Consider the following 17,538-nt stretch of genomic DNA (forward strand, 5'->3'; position numbering starts at 1 on the left):
CACACTGTTCCTCCGTCACCTGTTGTAGCGTGGAGATCTTAGACCAGTTAGAAACTTTAAACCGCTATTATAATACGCAATGAAACAGAAATAATAAATTGGAAAAAGAACCTTGAAGGATATTTACGATTCTGCTTGCTCGACTTGAAATTTGGGTGGTTTGAAACACTGAAGAGAGTTTTTCTCCACCTGGAGGAAATTGCGATCAAGTTTGTGCAGAAACAAGCAAATATGTGAGGAGTTTATGCGACATTCTATTTACAATACCTTGCATAATATCGAACAGTTGTCAAAAACATATATTTTACACGACTTGTCGAGAAAATGTGCTGTAAACACAGGATGGTGGGAGTCCTAATAAACGTCAACACGTTTTTAAGGATATAAAGTTGTTAAGTTAACGTAGAGCAGTTGGTTAGGCGCTGCTGTCTTTACTTTTCATCAAGCGTGAAAGGTCGCGGGTTCAAATCCCACCCTCTCCTATTTCTTTTTTTCTTTGTTTGCTGAACAGATACCGTTGATATTAGAATATTTTTAAAAAAATGAATCCGATGCACACTTGAGGGACGTCCCTTCTGCGCATATTTCCCCTTAGAAGTTGCAGATTTCCAGGATTTAAAGTTAAAACTTTTCTTTTTAGTTATTGTTCATATGTTGTGTTAACACACACATCATGATTAATTCACAAATCACATATATGTATTCAGGATGCAAAATGTAATGTTATTTAAGTTATGTATTTTTGTTCTTCACTGACACCTAAAATATTGAATATTTGATTTCGATATACTAAAAAAAGATATACAGTTATGTTTAAGTAGTGATGTAGTGCAATACTGTAACGAAGGAGAGCGTTTAATGAGTTCAAATTGCTAAGATTGGTAATTTTATGTCCCTTCCTTCGTAATGACTGTTTTCAATGCCCTCACCACCATCTTACCAATGCGTCTAAAAATAATAGTAAATCGCTAATTAACATAAATAAATTGTTATTGCGACGAAGGCCGATTCGATAAGAAACTACTAATAAGTATTTATATAGTGAGTGACAAACAAAAAATTCAAAACTCATAATGATCGCTAATTCCTCACTGCCTTGTATCTAAAATGTTTGTCTTCCTTGAACAGAAAGTACGAGTATCAGGTATAACAAACTTTCCGCACTAACTTTGCAATATTCGATACCACCATTACAGATTTAGCTCTATGTAACTTGATTCTGCGCATCCCACGTGGCATGTGACTTCCTCCTATCATCGAAATAACTTTCTTTTACTATTTCCTTTCCTCTCGTGAAATACAGAGACCAATGTTAACTTCTTAGCACGGCGGATAAACTTTACACCCAACGATATACTCCTGAAAAAAATCCTGCCTGGGTGGAGAATCGAACCTACGACCTCCCTCTTACGAATCAAGCACGCGACCTCTTCTCCAGGTAGCTCATGTTAAAAGTGGTTACCAGTTTGAAGAAACCAATTCACACATAATGTCATATCTATAATTTCCTCATGGCAATTTTCATGAGGAAACGAATTCAGATAAAATCGAGAAACGCTGAAAGGGAAAAATGATGAACATGTCAATTGGCGTTTTGTCATATTTTGTAAATTGTGTAAAAATTCCTTGTTTTGAACAAGCAATCGTTTAGTTACGAAGTATTTTGTTGTTTGTTTAAAGTAGGAACAGGAGAGCGAAAAGGAGTCATTTGAACCAGACCCCGTTTGACAAGAAACTTCAGCTTTTTTTTCCAAAGACTGTATGAAAAGAGAGAGGAACGTATGAAATATAAAGTATGTGTGAATTTAATACAATGGAAACCTTGAAAGATAATACTACCGAACTTCAAACTATGAAAAACATATTTTCGTGGTGGAAAACTCTGTCATTTTCGAAATATGAACTTGATGTTTTTCTTTATTATGAAGTGGAGATATGGGACGTATGATCCCTCAGCAAGAAAATTTTCAGTAAGCTACCTCCAAATTTTCAATGGTCATAATTACTAATTAGAGTGCGGAAGTTGATGAAAAATCAACTTTTTTTCTGACCCTTAAAAAATAATGCTAAACCTGATATCATGTCCGTTTCCCTTCAGTTAGATCCGGAAAACACTTTCTATTTTACATTTTTTTTTTGCATTTCTCGGCCTTTTTTGAATTTTAGTTTATTTTTCAGTATTTTTAACAGCTTTTGTTACATTTTTACTTATTTTTGAGGTTTATTTTTCTCCTCCCCTGTTGTTTCGTGTTTCGTGCATTTTAAATGCATTTACTAGTAAAACTTACATATTTAGATTTCTTGACATGGTCCTTTTAGCAAATTCACCATGAATCGAAAATACGGTCAATGGAAAAGCATAATATTATTCTTAACTGAAATGTTTGGCAATGGATTAAAATACTTTGTGTGAAGATCTACTTTGAAGTTCTTTTTCTGGACACTATTATCGCTTTAATCTGTAGTTTTAAAGTAAAATTAGTCACAATATTAAATGCAATTGCACTCTGGTATACGCGAGGCAGAACTGTATTTTCGGATGCTGGCCGACTACAGTATCATAGAAGGCCCACTCTGAAAGGAGATGAATTGATCGATTTGGTGTTTTAAGTCAACTTTATGCATAGTAAGGCTAATCGGGACTGGACCTATAGTTTAAAGTGGGATCCGAACCGAGTGCATAAAATAACGTGAACCGTGTAGTGTAGGGGGATCGTTTGGTTATGGAATGGAAGGTCATGGGTTCAAACCTACTTATTTGCAAGATATTTTTCGGGAAGTAAACGAGACGAGAATGCTTATCTACGTTTCTTGGATATTTCCGTTGATATTTATGCCATTTATGTCCAGCATTTCCGGATGGAGAAAGTTGACATGTAAGTTCTTAATATGTGCTAACTTATAACAGCTGAATGAAGTGAAAAGTATTTCCTAAAATCCTGCCAATCACTGAAAGATTAAAAACATTAGTAGAAGCATTACTTGAGGAATGCACAGTAGCGACGATTATTGAGTGTGGAGGGGCAGATGACCCAGCACTATGCTAAACATTATCTACCAAGGAAAAGAAACTGTCCTTGCCCTCCCCCCTCCCCCAACTTGCCCCGTCAGTTTTGAAACCCAATCGCCGCCACTGAGCATGCATCGCATAAATATTTACAGTAATATCATATAATCTTATATTACGTTATTAGAACACTTCATACTCGGTAAATAAAAAGGAAATAAAGAATAAGGAAAGGGTGGGATTTGAACCTACGATGTTAAGATCTTGACGAAAACTTTAAAAAACGAAAGGGTTGTCATCTAACCAACCACTCCAGGAGACTGCTAAGAGAAAGTTCAGTAAAACACGTTAATCTCAGTTGAAGCAACATTGTGCCGGAGTTTCGAACCATTTTTCGCCAAGAACCATGGAAAAGACACACTTTGCAGAATCGTTTGGTGTTGTGCAAGGTATCTTTACTAAACATTTCGCATAAAATCATCATAAATTTACTTTTTTGCATTCAAATGTGACCGCAATTCTTTCCAGGTGGTTGAGAACCTGTTCAGTGTTTCACAATGCACATACATTTTCCTATTTTCAGATTCAGAAGGAAGAATCTTGAAAAATTTTCAACATTCGTATTTCTACTTAACATTTTTTATCTACTCATACATTTTAATACTGCTTTAGGGTATCTTTACTTTATGGAATGTGAAAGAATGAAAAAAAAACATGACGAGCGTTTTCATTCAGGAAGAGGAAATGGTGCAAAGTTGGCTACTCTTAGTTGGCTCTGAAGCGCTATGCTGCCAAATTTACGAATTCCGGACTTTGAAATTTTTCAGGGCGGTCAAATAAGATGTTGCGAAGTGTACACTTCGCAACATCTTATTTGACCGCCCCGAAAGAATACTAAGTCCCGAAATCGTAAACTTAGCAACATTGCACTTCGGCTCCAGGTGAGAGTAGCCAACTTTGAGTAGGTCCTTCCACTAGACGAAAAACGCTGCGGTGAGAGGTTTTCAATTTAACACTTTCTATGAACTTAGAAACTACAAACCGCTATTATAATACACAATCAAACAGAAATAATAAATTGGAAAAAGAAACTTGAGGGATATTTACGATTCTGCTTGCTCGACTTGAAATTTTGGGGGTTTGAAACACTGAATAAAGTATTTCTCCACCTGGAGGAAATTGCCATCGAGTTTGTGCAGAAAGAAGCAAATTTGTGAGTATTTTATGCGACATTTTATTTACAATACCTTGCATAATATCGAACAGTTCTCAAAAACAAATATTTTACACGACTTGTCGAGCAAATGTGCTTGAAACACAGGAAGGTGGGAGTCTTCATAAATGTCAACATGTTTTTAAGGGTGTAACGTCATTAGGTTAACGTAGAGCAGTGTGTTAGGCGCTACTATCCTCATTTTTCGTCAAGCGTGAAAGGTCGCTGGTTCAAATCCCACCCTTTCCTCTTTCTTTTTTTTTGTTTGCTGAACAGATACCGTTAATATTAGAATATTTAAAAAATGAATCCGATGCACATTTGAGAGACGTCCCTTCTGCGCATATTTCCCCTTAAAACTTGGAGATTTCCAGGATTTAAAGTTAAAACTTTTCTTTTTAGTTATTGTTCATATGTTGTGTTAACACACACATCATGATTAATTCGCAAATCACATATATGTATTCAGGATGCAAAATGTAATGTTATTTAAGTTATGTATTTTTGTTCTTCACTGACACCTAAAATATTGAATATTTGATTTCGATATACTAAAAAAATATATACAGTTATGTTAAGTAGTGATGTAGTGCAGTACTGTAACGAAGGAGAGCGTTTAATGAGTTCAAATTGCTAAGATTGGTAATTTTATGTCCCTTCCTTCGTAATGACTGTTTTCAATGCCCTCACCACCATCTTACCAATGCGTCTAAAACTAATAGTAAATCGCTAATTAACATAAGTAAATTGTTATTGCGACGGAGGCCGATTCGATAAGAAACTACTGATAAGTATTTATTCGCTGCGGGACGGCGTAGGTTCGAATCCTGCTCTGGTCGGAATTTATTCGGCCTACGTATAGGGCTGGTGGCAACCCACCATCGTGAGGAAATTGGGGAGCTCCGAGTGAGTGAGCGTAACCGGTCAAGAAGACCTACAACAACGGCTGGGGGTTCGTCGGGCTGATCACCCGTCACCCCAATACTGGTCTAAGATCTCCACGCGATACTAGGTGACGGCGGAACAGTGTGGGAGGGAGACCGGCAGTCGGTAGGTAAGCCCTGGCCCTTCAAGGGCTGTAGCGCTGTGGGTTAATTAAATCGCTAATTAACATAAGTAAATTGTTATTGCGACGGAGGCCGATTCGATAAGAAACTACTGATAAGTATTTGTTCGCTGCGGGACGGCGTAGGTTCGAATCCTGCTCTGGTCGGAATTTATTCGGCCTACGTATAGGGCTGGTGGCAACCCACCATCGTGAGGAAATTGGGGAGCTCCGAGTGAGTGAGCGTAACCGGTCAAGAAGACCTACAACAACGGCTGGGGATTCGTCGGGCTGATCACCCGTCACCCCAATACTGGTCTAAGATCTCCACGCGATACTAGGTGACGGCGGAACAGTGTGGGAGGGAGACCGGCAGTCGGTAGGTAAGCCCTGGCCCTTCAAGGTCTGTAGCGCTGTGGGTTAATTAAATCGCTAATTAACATAAGTAAATTGTTATTGCGACGGAGGCCGATTCGATAAGAAACTACTGATAAGTATTTATTCGCTGCGGGACGGCGTAGGTTCGAATCCTGCTCTGGTCGGAATTTATTCGGCCTAGGTATAGGGCCGGTGGCAACCCACCATCGTGAGGAAATTTGGGAGCTCCGAGTGAGTGAGCGTACCGATCGCGAAGTCCTACAACGGCTGGGGGTCGGTCGGGCTGACCACCCGTCCCCCTAGTCTGGCTGCAGATCTCCACGCCCCCTTGGTGCCTGGTGTGGGAGGGAGGCCAGCAGTTGGTAGGTAAGCCTTGGCCCGATATTGGGCTGCTGCGCTATTGGATTATTAATTAATCCTTTGCGCAACAGCCCATGAAGGGCCTGGGCATACCTACCGACTGCCGGTCTCCCTCCCACACTTTCTCTCGTCACCTCTAAGTGTGGAGATCTTCAACCAGTATTGGAATAGTCGGGGGGTCAGCCCGACGTATCCCCAGCCGTTATAGTAGGTCGTCTCGACCGGATTACGCTCACTCACTCGGAGCTTCCCAATTTCCTCACGATGGTGGGTTGCCACCGGCCCTATACGTAGGCCGAATAAATTCCGACCAGAGCCGGATTCGAACCTACGCCTCCCGCAGCGAACGATCTCAAGACGAGTGAACGCCTTAACCCGCTCGACTACGGAGGAGGACATTGGATTATTAATAAGTATTTATAATGTTATAGTGAGTGACAAACAGAAAGTTCAAAACCTCATAATGATCGTTAATCGTTGTATCTAAAATGTTTGTCTTCTTTGAACAGAAAGTACGAAAGTTCTCGGAATGGAATAGAAAGAAAGGACTTACAACAGTGATTTTTTATTTTTTATTTTTCAATGTAGTCTCCCTGTACACTAATGCACTTTGTCCAGCGATGTTCCAATGCCTTGATCCCATCTCGAAAATTAGATTCCTCCAGGCCTGTGAAATACGTGTCAACTTCGGCTATTAGTTCTTCCTTTGAAGAGAATCTCCGTCCACCGAGGAAACGTTTGAGTTTGGGGAAAAGATGGAAGTCTGAGGGAGCCAAATCAGGCGAATAAGGCGGATGTGGCAACAATTCGTAAGCAAGTTCATGAATTTTTGCCATGGCAACGACACTTGTGTGAGGGCGCGCATTGTCCTGATGCAAGATGATTTTCTTTCTTGCCAAACCTGGCCTCTTTTCCCGTATCTTATGCTTTAGTTGGTCGAGGAGATTAGCGTAGTATTGTCCCGTAATTGTTTGACCAGTGGGAAGATAATCGATCAACAGAATCCCTTTCGCATCCCAAAACACTGACGCCATCACCTTTCCGGCCGACCGTATTGCCTTTGCTTTCTTTGGTGGTGGTGAATCAACATGTTTCCACTGCTTTGACTGTTTTGTCTCTGGGGTATAGTAGTAGACCCACGTTTCATCTGTCGTCACAAACCGGCGCAAAAAATCTGTTTGGTTTCTCTTAAAACGAGTCAAACATTGTTCGGAAATGTCCACTCTGATGCGTTTATGGTCCTGTGTTAAAAGTCGCGGCACCCATCTTGCAGATAATTTTCTCATATCCAATTCAACTGTTAAAATGTGATACGCCCGTTCGAATGACATTCCTATAGCTTCAGCAATTTCACGCACTTTCAGTCGGCGATCCTCCATGACCAATTTATGCACTTTTTCAATAATTTCTGGGGTAGTAGCACATTTTGGGCGACCACTACGTGGATCATCTTCTAAGCTCTCCCGACCAAATTTAAACTCGTTTGTCCACTTTGCAACAGTTGAATATGAAGGAGCAGAGTCCCCCAGTGTGTTCAGAAAATCGGCATGAATTTCCTTTGCTTTCATACCTTTCTTTACGAAGTACTTAATCACCGCTCGAATCTCGATTTTTTCCATCTTCACAAAGCACTGCACGGGAACAACTACAAACTGACGTCCGCAACACAGATCTCTACCCAGAACACTGACGCGCCACGTGTTTATTAATACAGGATGGCCTATTACTATGCGGGAACCTCGTTGTCCTAGCACTGACATCTGGTGGTGATTCCGAGAACTTTTCAAAGCACCCTCGTATAACAAACTTTCCCCACTAACTTTGGAATATTGGAAACCACCATCACAGACTTAGCTCTACGTAACTGGAATCTGCGCATCCCACGTGGCATGTGACTTCCTCCTATCATCGAAATAACTTCCTCTTACTATTTCCTTTCACCTCGTGAAATACAGAGTCGACAAATGTTAACTTCTTAGCACGGTGGATAAACTTTACATCCAACGATAAACTCCTGAAAAAATCCTGCCTAGGTGGAGAATCTAACCTACGACCTCCGTCGTGAAAATCAAGCACGCTACCTCTTCTCCAGATAACTCATATTAAAATTTTCTACCAGTTTGAAGAAACCAATTCACACATAATGTCATATCTATAATTTCCTCATGGCAATTTTCATGAGGAAAAGAATTCAGATAAAATCGAGAATCGCTGAAAGGGAAAAATGATGAACATGTCTATTATCGTTTTGTCATATTTTGTAAATTGTGTAAAAATTCCGTGTTTTGAACAAGCAATCGTTTAGTTACGAAGTATGTTGTTGTTTGTTTAAAGTAGGAACAGGAGAGCGAAAAGGAGTCATTTGAACCAGACCCTGTTTGACAAGAAACTTCAGTTTTTTCCAAAGACTGTATGAAAAGATAGAGGAAATGGATATTCAACGTATGAAATATAAAATATGTTTGAAATTAAAACAATGGAAACCTTGAAAGATAATACTAACGAACTTCAAACTATGAAAAACATATTTTCGAGGTGGAAAACTCCAAGTCATTTTCGAAATATGAACTTGTTTTTTTTCTTTATTATAAAGTGGAGATATGGGACGATACGACCCCCAGAAAGAGAAATTTTAAGTAAGCTACCTCCAACTTCTTCAATGGTCATAATTACTAATTAGGGTCCGGAAGTTGATGGGAAATCAACTTTTTTTCTGACCCTTAAAAACAATGCTAAACCTGATATCATGTACGTTTTCCTTCAGTTACAGCCGGAAAACACTTTCTATTTTACATTTTGTTTTTGCATTTCTCGGCCTTTTTTGGCTTTTCGTTTATTTGTCAGTATTTTTAACAGTTTTTGTTGCATTTTTACTTATTTTTGAGGTTTATTTTTCTCCTCCCCTGTTGTTTCGTGCATTTTAAATGCATTCACTAGTAAAACTTACATATTTAGATTTCTTGATATGGTAATAATAATAATAATCCTTTGCGCTACAGCCCGATGAGGGCCTTGGCTTACCTACCGACTGCCGGTCTCCCTCCCACACTTTCCTTCGTCACCTCTAAGCGTGGAGATCTTCAACCAGTACAGCGTTGCCAACCCCTCAGCTACGAAAAGTGCTGTTGGAACTGTGAAATTATGCTAGAATGCCACCCAATTGTGCTAGGGCAGTATTATTATTATTATTAACAATATATTTTATTACTATTTTAAAATGTTATATTTTATCCCACCCTAAGATCTATTTATTTTAAGTCGCTTTTTTGCCTTAGGGTCTCTGGGAGTAAGTACGACAATGAGGGTGAATCATGGACGTCCGCAGGATTTTTTCCAGGGAGGGGCAAGGAAGGTATTTTTTTCCAGGGGGGCAAACAAGGCACATTTTCCCCAAAAATAGTGTTGTTCCCTAAAAAAACATTGCTTAAATGTGAATTTATGGTGTTCATGCAATAATTAACACATATTGTTGTGGCAAAAATGAAATTATATGTGTGAAATACATAATTTTTGGTTGACTTTCATTTCCCAGAGGGGGGCCACGGCCCCCCCCCCTTGCCCCTCCTTCCGGACGCCCATGGGGTGAATGAAGAACTGATAAAATGGTCTATGGACCATGGGATGGAAAAAACATAATTACATGTCCATACCTTACCAAGGGTCGAACTAGGGCATGTGGCTTAGTAAATTTGTAAAAATACTTCACATATTTTTTTTCTAGCAGATGGGGAGAGGGAAGATGACATGACACAGTTAAGCGTACTTACCTTTCAAGTACTGCCGGGGGGGGGGGGGGGTTGGTGAATAATTCGCAAATATCTTTCATATACTACTGCATTTTTTTGCGTTATATGGAAGAACGTATTAATCCATTTCCACCTCCAACAACACCTTGCTAGAGACACACACTTTTGTGCTAGTTCTTTACAATTTTCAAATGCTCATACAATGCATTTCTATGTAAAGTAACAATTTGTCCAAGTAAGAAAAAGGAAAGGAAAGGAAAAAAGATACTCACCAAACGAAAAAAAATAAAAACTGCATCTTTCCCACTCCTTTCTATATTTCTGAGCATACGACTCCCATTTCTGGTTTAAATCCCCACAGTCTTTTTTTCTTTTCGGGAGTTATTTCTTTTGCTATTAGTACTAATTTTTCGAAATTGCCCCAAATATTTTTTATATAAAAAAATAAAATGCAGGAAAAAACACTCACAGATACACTCAAACACACGCTCAAAAATACACTGAAAGACGCACGGACGAAGAATTAAAATCATGGACAGGAACAACGCTTTTTTCGCATCGAGAGACTGCTTCCGAAATGGTAAGATGTCGACTCGACTGAACCGAACTGAACACAAGCTGAAGACAAAGATGGTCAAAATTTGCCGAAAAAGGAGGGCGCCACATGAGCTTTATTTGTCAATGAAATTTTCTACTAAACATTCCTCGCGAAAATGCAGGCACCGCAAATGGATGACCCCTTGTGTCGGTGCTAGGAAAGGACAAGCTTTTGAGAGTGGGCTGCCCCAACCCTTCTCTTCGATTTTATGGCAGAAAGGTGCGGAAGAGATGAAAGGCGTTGGTGGGGGAGGGGATCCCTGGGCCGGTTTACTCTCTTTTGTTGGAAACATGTCCACTCCTGAAATAGAGATGTGCAGTTACTTTTATCATTACTTCTTCAGAGCACTTTCCTTTGAGTTCAATATCTACCGACGGTTGCAGATTATGCTAGATTTGGCTGTTATGCCAAACACAGGGTGCTAGGTGCCAAAGACGGTTAAATTATGCTAGGTTTAGCACCATTATGCTAGGGTTGGCATCGCTGAACCAGTATTCGAATAGTCGAGGGGTCAGCCCGACGTGTCCCCAGCCGTTATAGTAGGTCGTCTCGACCGGATTACGCTCACTCACTCGGAGCTCCCCAATTTCCTCACGATGGTGGGTTGCCACCGGCCCTATACGTAGGCCGAAAAAATCCCGACCAGAGCCGGATTCGAACCTACGCCGTCGCGCAGCTCTTGATATGGTCCTTTTAGCAAATTCACCATGAATCGAAAATACGGTCAATGAAAAAGCATAATATTATTCTTAACTGAAATGTTTGGCAATGGATTAAAATACTTTGTGTGAAGATCTACTTTGAGGTTCTTTTTCTGGACACCATTATCGCTTTAATCTGTAGTTTTAAAGTAAAATTAGTCACAATATTATATACAATTACACTCTGGTGTACGCGAAGCAGAACTGTATTTTCGGATGCTGGCCGACTACAGTATCATAGAAGGCCACTCTGAAAGGAGATGAATTGGTTGATTTGGTGTTTTAAGTCAACTTTATGCATAGTAAGGCTAATCGGGACTGGACCTATAGTTTAAAGTGGGATCCGAACCGAGTGCATAAAATAACGTGAACCGTGTGGTGTAGGGGGATCGTTTGCTTATGGAATGGAAGGTCATGTGTTCAAACCTACTTCTTTGCAAAATCATTTTCGGCAAGTAAACGGCTTTGGACGAGAATGCTTATCTACGTTTCTTGGATATTTCCGTTGATATTTATGCCATTTATGTCCAGCATTTCCGGATGGAGAAAGTTGACATGTAAGTTCTTAATATGTGCTAACTTATAACAGCTGAATGAAGTGAAAAGTATTTCCTAAAATCCTGCCAATCACTGAAAGATTAAGAACATTAGTAGAAGCATTACTTGAGGCATGCACAGTTGCGACGATTATTGAGTGTGGAGGGGCAGATGACCCAGCACTATGCTAAACATTATCTACCAAGGAAAAGAAACTGTCCTTGCCCTCCCCCCTCCCCCAACTTGCCCCGTCAGTTTTGAAACCCAATCGCCGCCACTGAGCATGCATCGCATAAATATTTACATTAATATCATATAATATTATATTACGTTATTAGAACAGTTCGTACTCGGTAAATAAAAAGGAGCAAATAATAAGGAAAGGGTGGGATTTGAACCTACGATGTTTCGGTCTTGAAACAGTAAAAAAACGGAAGTACTGTCTTCTAACCAACTACTCAAAGGGATTGCTAACAAAAACGTCAGTAAAGAACGTTAATCACAGTTGAAGCAACATTGTGCCGGAGTTTCGAACCATTTTTCGCCAAGAACCAAGGAAAAGACACACTTTGCAGAATCGTTTGGTGTTGTGCAAGGTATCTTTACTAAACATTTCGCATAAAATCATCATAAATTTGCCTTCTTGCATTGAAATGTGACCGCAATTCTTTCCAGGTGGATGAAAACCTTTTCAGTGTTTCACAATGCACATAAATTTCCCTATTATCAAATTCAAAACGAAGAATCTTGAAATATTTTCAACATTCGTTTTTCCACTTAACAATTTTTGTCTACTCATATATTTCATTACTGCTTTAGAGTATCTTTACTTTATGGAATGTGAAAGAATGAAAAAAGTCACAAGAGCGTTTGCATTTAGGAAGAAGAAATGTTGCAAAGTTGGCTACTCTTAGTTGGCTCTGAAGCGCTATGCTGCCAAATTTACGAATTCCGGACTTTGAAATTTTTCAGGCCGGTCAAATAAGATGTTGTGAAGTGTACGTGCTACATGACGGGTGGTACCACTCCCAGCCAACAGAATGATGTCAACCCGTTCTTCCTTCGTTAGTGGCATCTCTTTTTCATTGGTTCACATGCATCAAAAGGAAAAATATACATTAGTCACCCTTTATACCACATCATTAGCTTAACAGCAACAACCATTCGGCTGGGATCACAGGTATTGCATATTATTTTTATTAACTTAACCGTGAACATAAAAATTAGCCTCGTCATTGAAGATTTTTTCATTCCAAGTGTTTGTTTGAGATACTTTTCCCAATATTCTTCACTATTCAACTATTAGGTGAATGTCGCTGATATGCAATGGTGCGTACCTAGGTATACTTCTTTCTCTCCCGAGATGTCAGCGTGATCTCGATGAGTTCATAACACGTTAGGAGCATTTTAGTGCTTTGTTTTTAACACCTCGAAAAGGAGAAAATGGTTACAAGCATGCAGTAATAACTTTTTGCTGGTTAAGTATATGTTGGAAAAACCTTCGTCACTTCATTTCTCGTGAAATTCTAGCCTGATTTGATATATCACATAACCCCCTTTCCTTTGAAACTTTTCGTTGAATTCAATATGGCGGTCAATAATATTCCGGACCTGCGCTTAACACACACGGCTAGGGATCTCCCTGTGCTTAACCTATTTCTTTCATGACCAATTATAACTCCTTTACATTTTGTAGGGGGGTGTTAAGGGACATTTGACTCGTCATAGTTCATGTAATGAGACTTTTATCAGTCACATAGTTACACATATTATTTTTTTATCTTCTGATCCCATTACAGTCCCAGAATCATATTTTGATATGTTTTAGAGTATGGCATGAGGGACCAAATATATTTTTTTCATGATTTTTGGTGATGACATGTTTTGAGATATTCAAGGTCAAAGGTCAAGGTCACGTGATAAAATTATATTTTTATCCAAATGTAGGCTTGTTATATATCACTGGAAAGCTTGTTCAATTTCCTGTACAATAAGCTTTATTTGATCTTCCTACGCAAAATAGGGGCGGAGTTACAGCACATTTAGTACTAGTGTTGCCCACGAGACGAGACTTTGGCGTGTCTCGTCTCGTGGAGTATCGTGTAAATGCTGTCCCGTCTCGAAAATATTCGTTTGTCTTATGACACATGGTCAATCTCGTCTCGTCTCGAATTTTTGAAAGCCTGTCCCGTCTCGTCCCGTGGGCAACACTATTTAGTACAGCTAAGCGGGCTCCAAAAAGGCAATTTATGCGAACTTCGACCTTGAAGAATTTAACAATTACAAGACAAACGAGACTCAAAATTTCCATAGTTACTAAGTTCCACGCATAGTTTCAACTCCCCCAAATTTCATGAAAATCTGTGATGGTCAGGTTGGGGCCTGTGTTGATTTCGCATGGAATGACTCTTACATAGATTGAAGGATACGTCCTGAAGTTTACATTGGTAAGTTACAAGTGTTCTATGTTTGACCCTTTTGTAACACACCAAATAGTCCGATTCTCCTCTCCCAGGACTTTTCCCCTTGCACAGACAACCAGTCTCCTCAATTTTTTGCTTCAATCGTAGACAGACTGCCTTGTGGGTGTTCGTTGGCCACACCGTGTTCTAAAACGACGCCGTGCGACAGTAACATAATCTGTTTTAGCAAATTCAAGCACACAGAATGCCATTTCTACCTGGCTAGCGGACATATTGCTCGTCTGACGTCAGGGGCGCTCACGTGATTCTGGCGTAACGAAAACAAACGAAAGGTGGAGGTCGTAAGCTTGAAGACTTTCTCTATACAACAATACTAAGTGCTTTCTGATGTAACAAACAAATTTCAATTTATAAAGCGTTGAAACTGTCTATTTCTTTTAGGCTATCTCTCTGTAATGTATTTACAAATAAATTATTTCGCTCCTAACTATACTTGTATTACTCATAGAAAATTATTTTATTCATAAATGTCCCGTACATAAGAACCTTGGTGTTACATTAAACAAAACAGTTTCTTTTTTCAGCAGTTTTCTATACACTTACTAAGTGTTCCATGCCGTTTTGCTACAGAACTTAATACTCTCTCTCTATTCTGAGTATTTTAAAAATCTTTCAATTTTCCCCAAATTTGGCACTGCTCTCAAATTTGGCCCATGGCATATCCATAAAATCTAGCTCGATTGAACTCTGACCTAAATTTTTCTATCCATTGTTCAACGAATTATATCCACCAGAGAACTGGAAAAAGTCAATCCTTGTGCAAATGCTAAATATCCATGCTCCTGGCTAGAGTTGCAAAAGTTGATATTTCAGTTTATATTCTTAGAAGAAGCAAGTGCTTACCCGAGTAACCAAGATGAACCATTCAAAGTTTCACTCATTCACAGTCTAATTTTCCCTCATCCAGATAAACCAGTACCACCCTCTTCTAAAACGTAGGCATTCTTAGAAGGGCGTTACATAATTATATATTCAATATACATTGCTTGTACGTACATACATACAACAGGTCAAAACACTGAATTCTAAAGTAAAGTATTTTCTCAAGATCACGTTCACCAACAAGTTTCTCAGTTGCGTGGAAAAGGTACTCAATATTATAGTCTTCTGATTTTTCTTGAAACTGTACAGCTGCAGTAGCTGAAAGTACACCTGCTATGCTTTTCTGCTTACCTCACAGTACCTCACAGTCTCTTGTTAAGATTTTCCAAAGGACTGAAAACATCAATAGAAATTTGCAGGCTAAGAACAGTGTTTCCTTTTGTGAATCATTTAAACAGTCCAGAAGCCGTTCTGTTTCCTTCTTTCCTCATATGTTCAAGAAGAAGTTCATATTATTGTATTGTCCTTAAAATTGGCGAGACACGAGTGGGGCCATCTTGTTGGCAAAGAGGTTTAATATTGCGTGGAGGACCATGACAAGAAGTGGATGATGAATTTTTAAAAGTTTAAATCAAAATAATATACCATGCAATACGTCTTGAAGCTTTTCTGGGATGATGAAAAGATTATCCAGGGCTATTAACCAGTTGAATTATGGAAGAGATTCCAGGCTTTCGAGAGCTAACGTCACTCTTATCTTCTACCCGTCAGAATCTTTTGATCAATGCGTAATAATGCTTTTAAGAATTATGTATTTGATGCGTTTTTCTACATACACTTTTTGGTCGAAAGAACAAGAAAACGCTCAGGCATGCTGGATGCTGCAAAAACTCAGCTGGATGATAGACTGCACGTTGTTGAGATGTCCATTCCAGAAGAGGATTCCTACGTAATTTACCGCCTCTTTGCATGCAAAATCCCTGTGCGCAGAAGTTTTCTAATCGTAAACAGAATAAATGATTCGAATTCGAAATCTGAGGAAATAAGGACCTAAAATGTTCTCACACAGAATCCTCAAAAGTACTTCATTGTAGAATTAGTTATGGCATGGATAATATAAAACTAATATTCCTGCATAAGCATTGGTAGGTTATCTCTTTACATTTTTTCTTTGAACACACATTAATAGAAGAGTAGAATGTAGCTTGACTGTCTCTTTTTTTTATGCATGCAAAGAGGTGAAGCATAAAATACTGTGATAATGAACAACGGAGGAACTCGCGATGAATATTTCCTGCTCGTATTCTGTCAAGTGGAAAGTCATCGGTGAAAGGCCAGCCGCCGCACACCGGACGAATAATCTGATTCAAGTCAGATTGCGACAAAACAGGAAAGTTTCTGGGAATTTGGTCTCGCGAGAAGCACGATGCGACAAAACGCTCTGCACATGCGTGAATCCATTTTCTTTACCGCCCTTTCTGCATGTGACGTACCACTGTATTGTTTCACAGCACACACACCAGGGTGGATAAAAATAGTGAATTTTAAAAATAAATCATTTTTGTTGATTTTCTACATTTAAATCGGATTTTTATTATTTAAATCGATTTTTTTTAAAAAAAGAACACGCTTAAAATTGTCTGCATGGTTTTTGGCACCATGCACATAGATATATGCTTTTATAGAAAGGCTTTTTCTGGTAAACGGCCCTGTAAAATATTAGAGCAGTTTGATTAAAGCAAATAAAAAATACATATAAATATGCATTTCTCTCTTTCTGATACTGTAACTACTATGGAAATGTTTGTTAATGAAACAAATAACAATTTTAGTAACTTTTCTTCCAGTGAAAATAAATCATTCTGGATGTACTCTATAATTGTAACTTATAATACTAACTTAAATATTTCTATAGTCTTTGTACCTGAATTTTGGAGACTTCTTTAATGATAGTTCGAAAAATATCAGCTCCCATGTTTATTTACAGTTTAATGATATTGACACTATTTATGGTTTAACATGATTAATATTTTGTATATTTTTTACACAAAATGTTTGCTATCGTTACCCATAAAATTATTGAATTAAAATCAATAAAAATCCTGTGTTAACATTTCCTTTCGTATGAGCTTCAATCCATCAGCATATATTTTATTTCCTATATTTTTCTATCTTAGAGCCTAATAATCACCATTCAATGATTATGAGAGTAAAGTACTTTCAATAAAAGTGTTTCTGATATCTACAAAATCCTTATGTACATTATTCTATACATTATTTATTTACAGTGATTTAAATCAGTACTTTTTTAATAAAATCATCTGATTTAAATAGTGATTCAAATCAATCCATCCTGACACACACACACCCACACACATATATATATATATATATATATATATATATATATATATATATATATATACATACGTATAAATATATATATATATATATATATATATATATATATATATATATATATATATATATATATATATATATATATATATAATTGTAGGGTTTCGGGTTCGATACCCAGTGAAGCCATGTAGTGGTTCGGATCACACTTTGAACTATAGGTCCAGTTCCGATTAGCTTTTCTGTGCATAAAGTGGACTAACTAACCAACTAACAAACTCTCTAACCTT

This window comes from Lepisma saccharinum, chromosome 22 (genome assembly GCF_977018435.1).
Source record: "Lepisma saccharinum chromosome 22, izLepSacc3.1, whole genome shotgun sequence".
Classification (NCBI taxonomy): Eukaryota; Metazoa; Arthropoda; class Insecta; order Zygentoma; family Lepismatidae; genus Lepisma; species Lepisma saccharinum.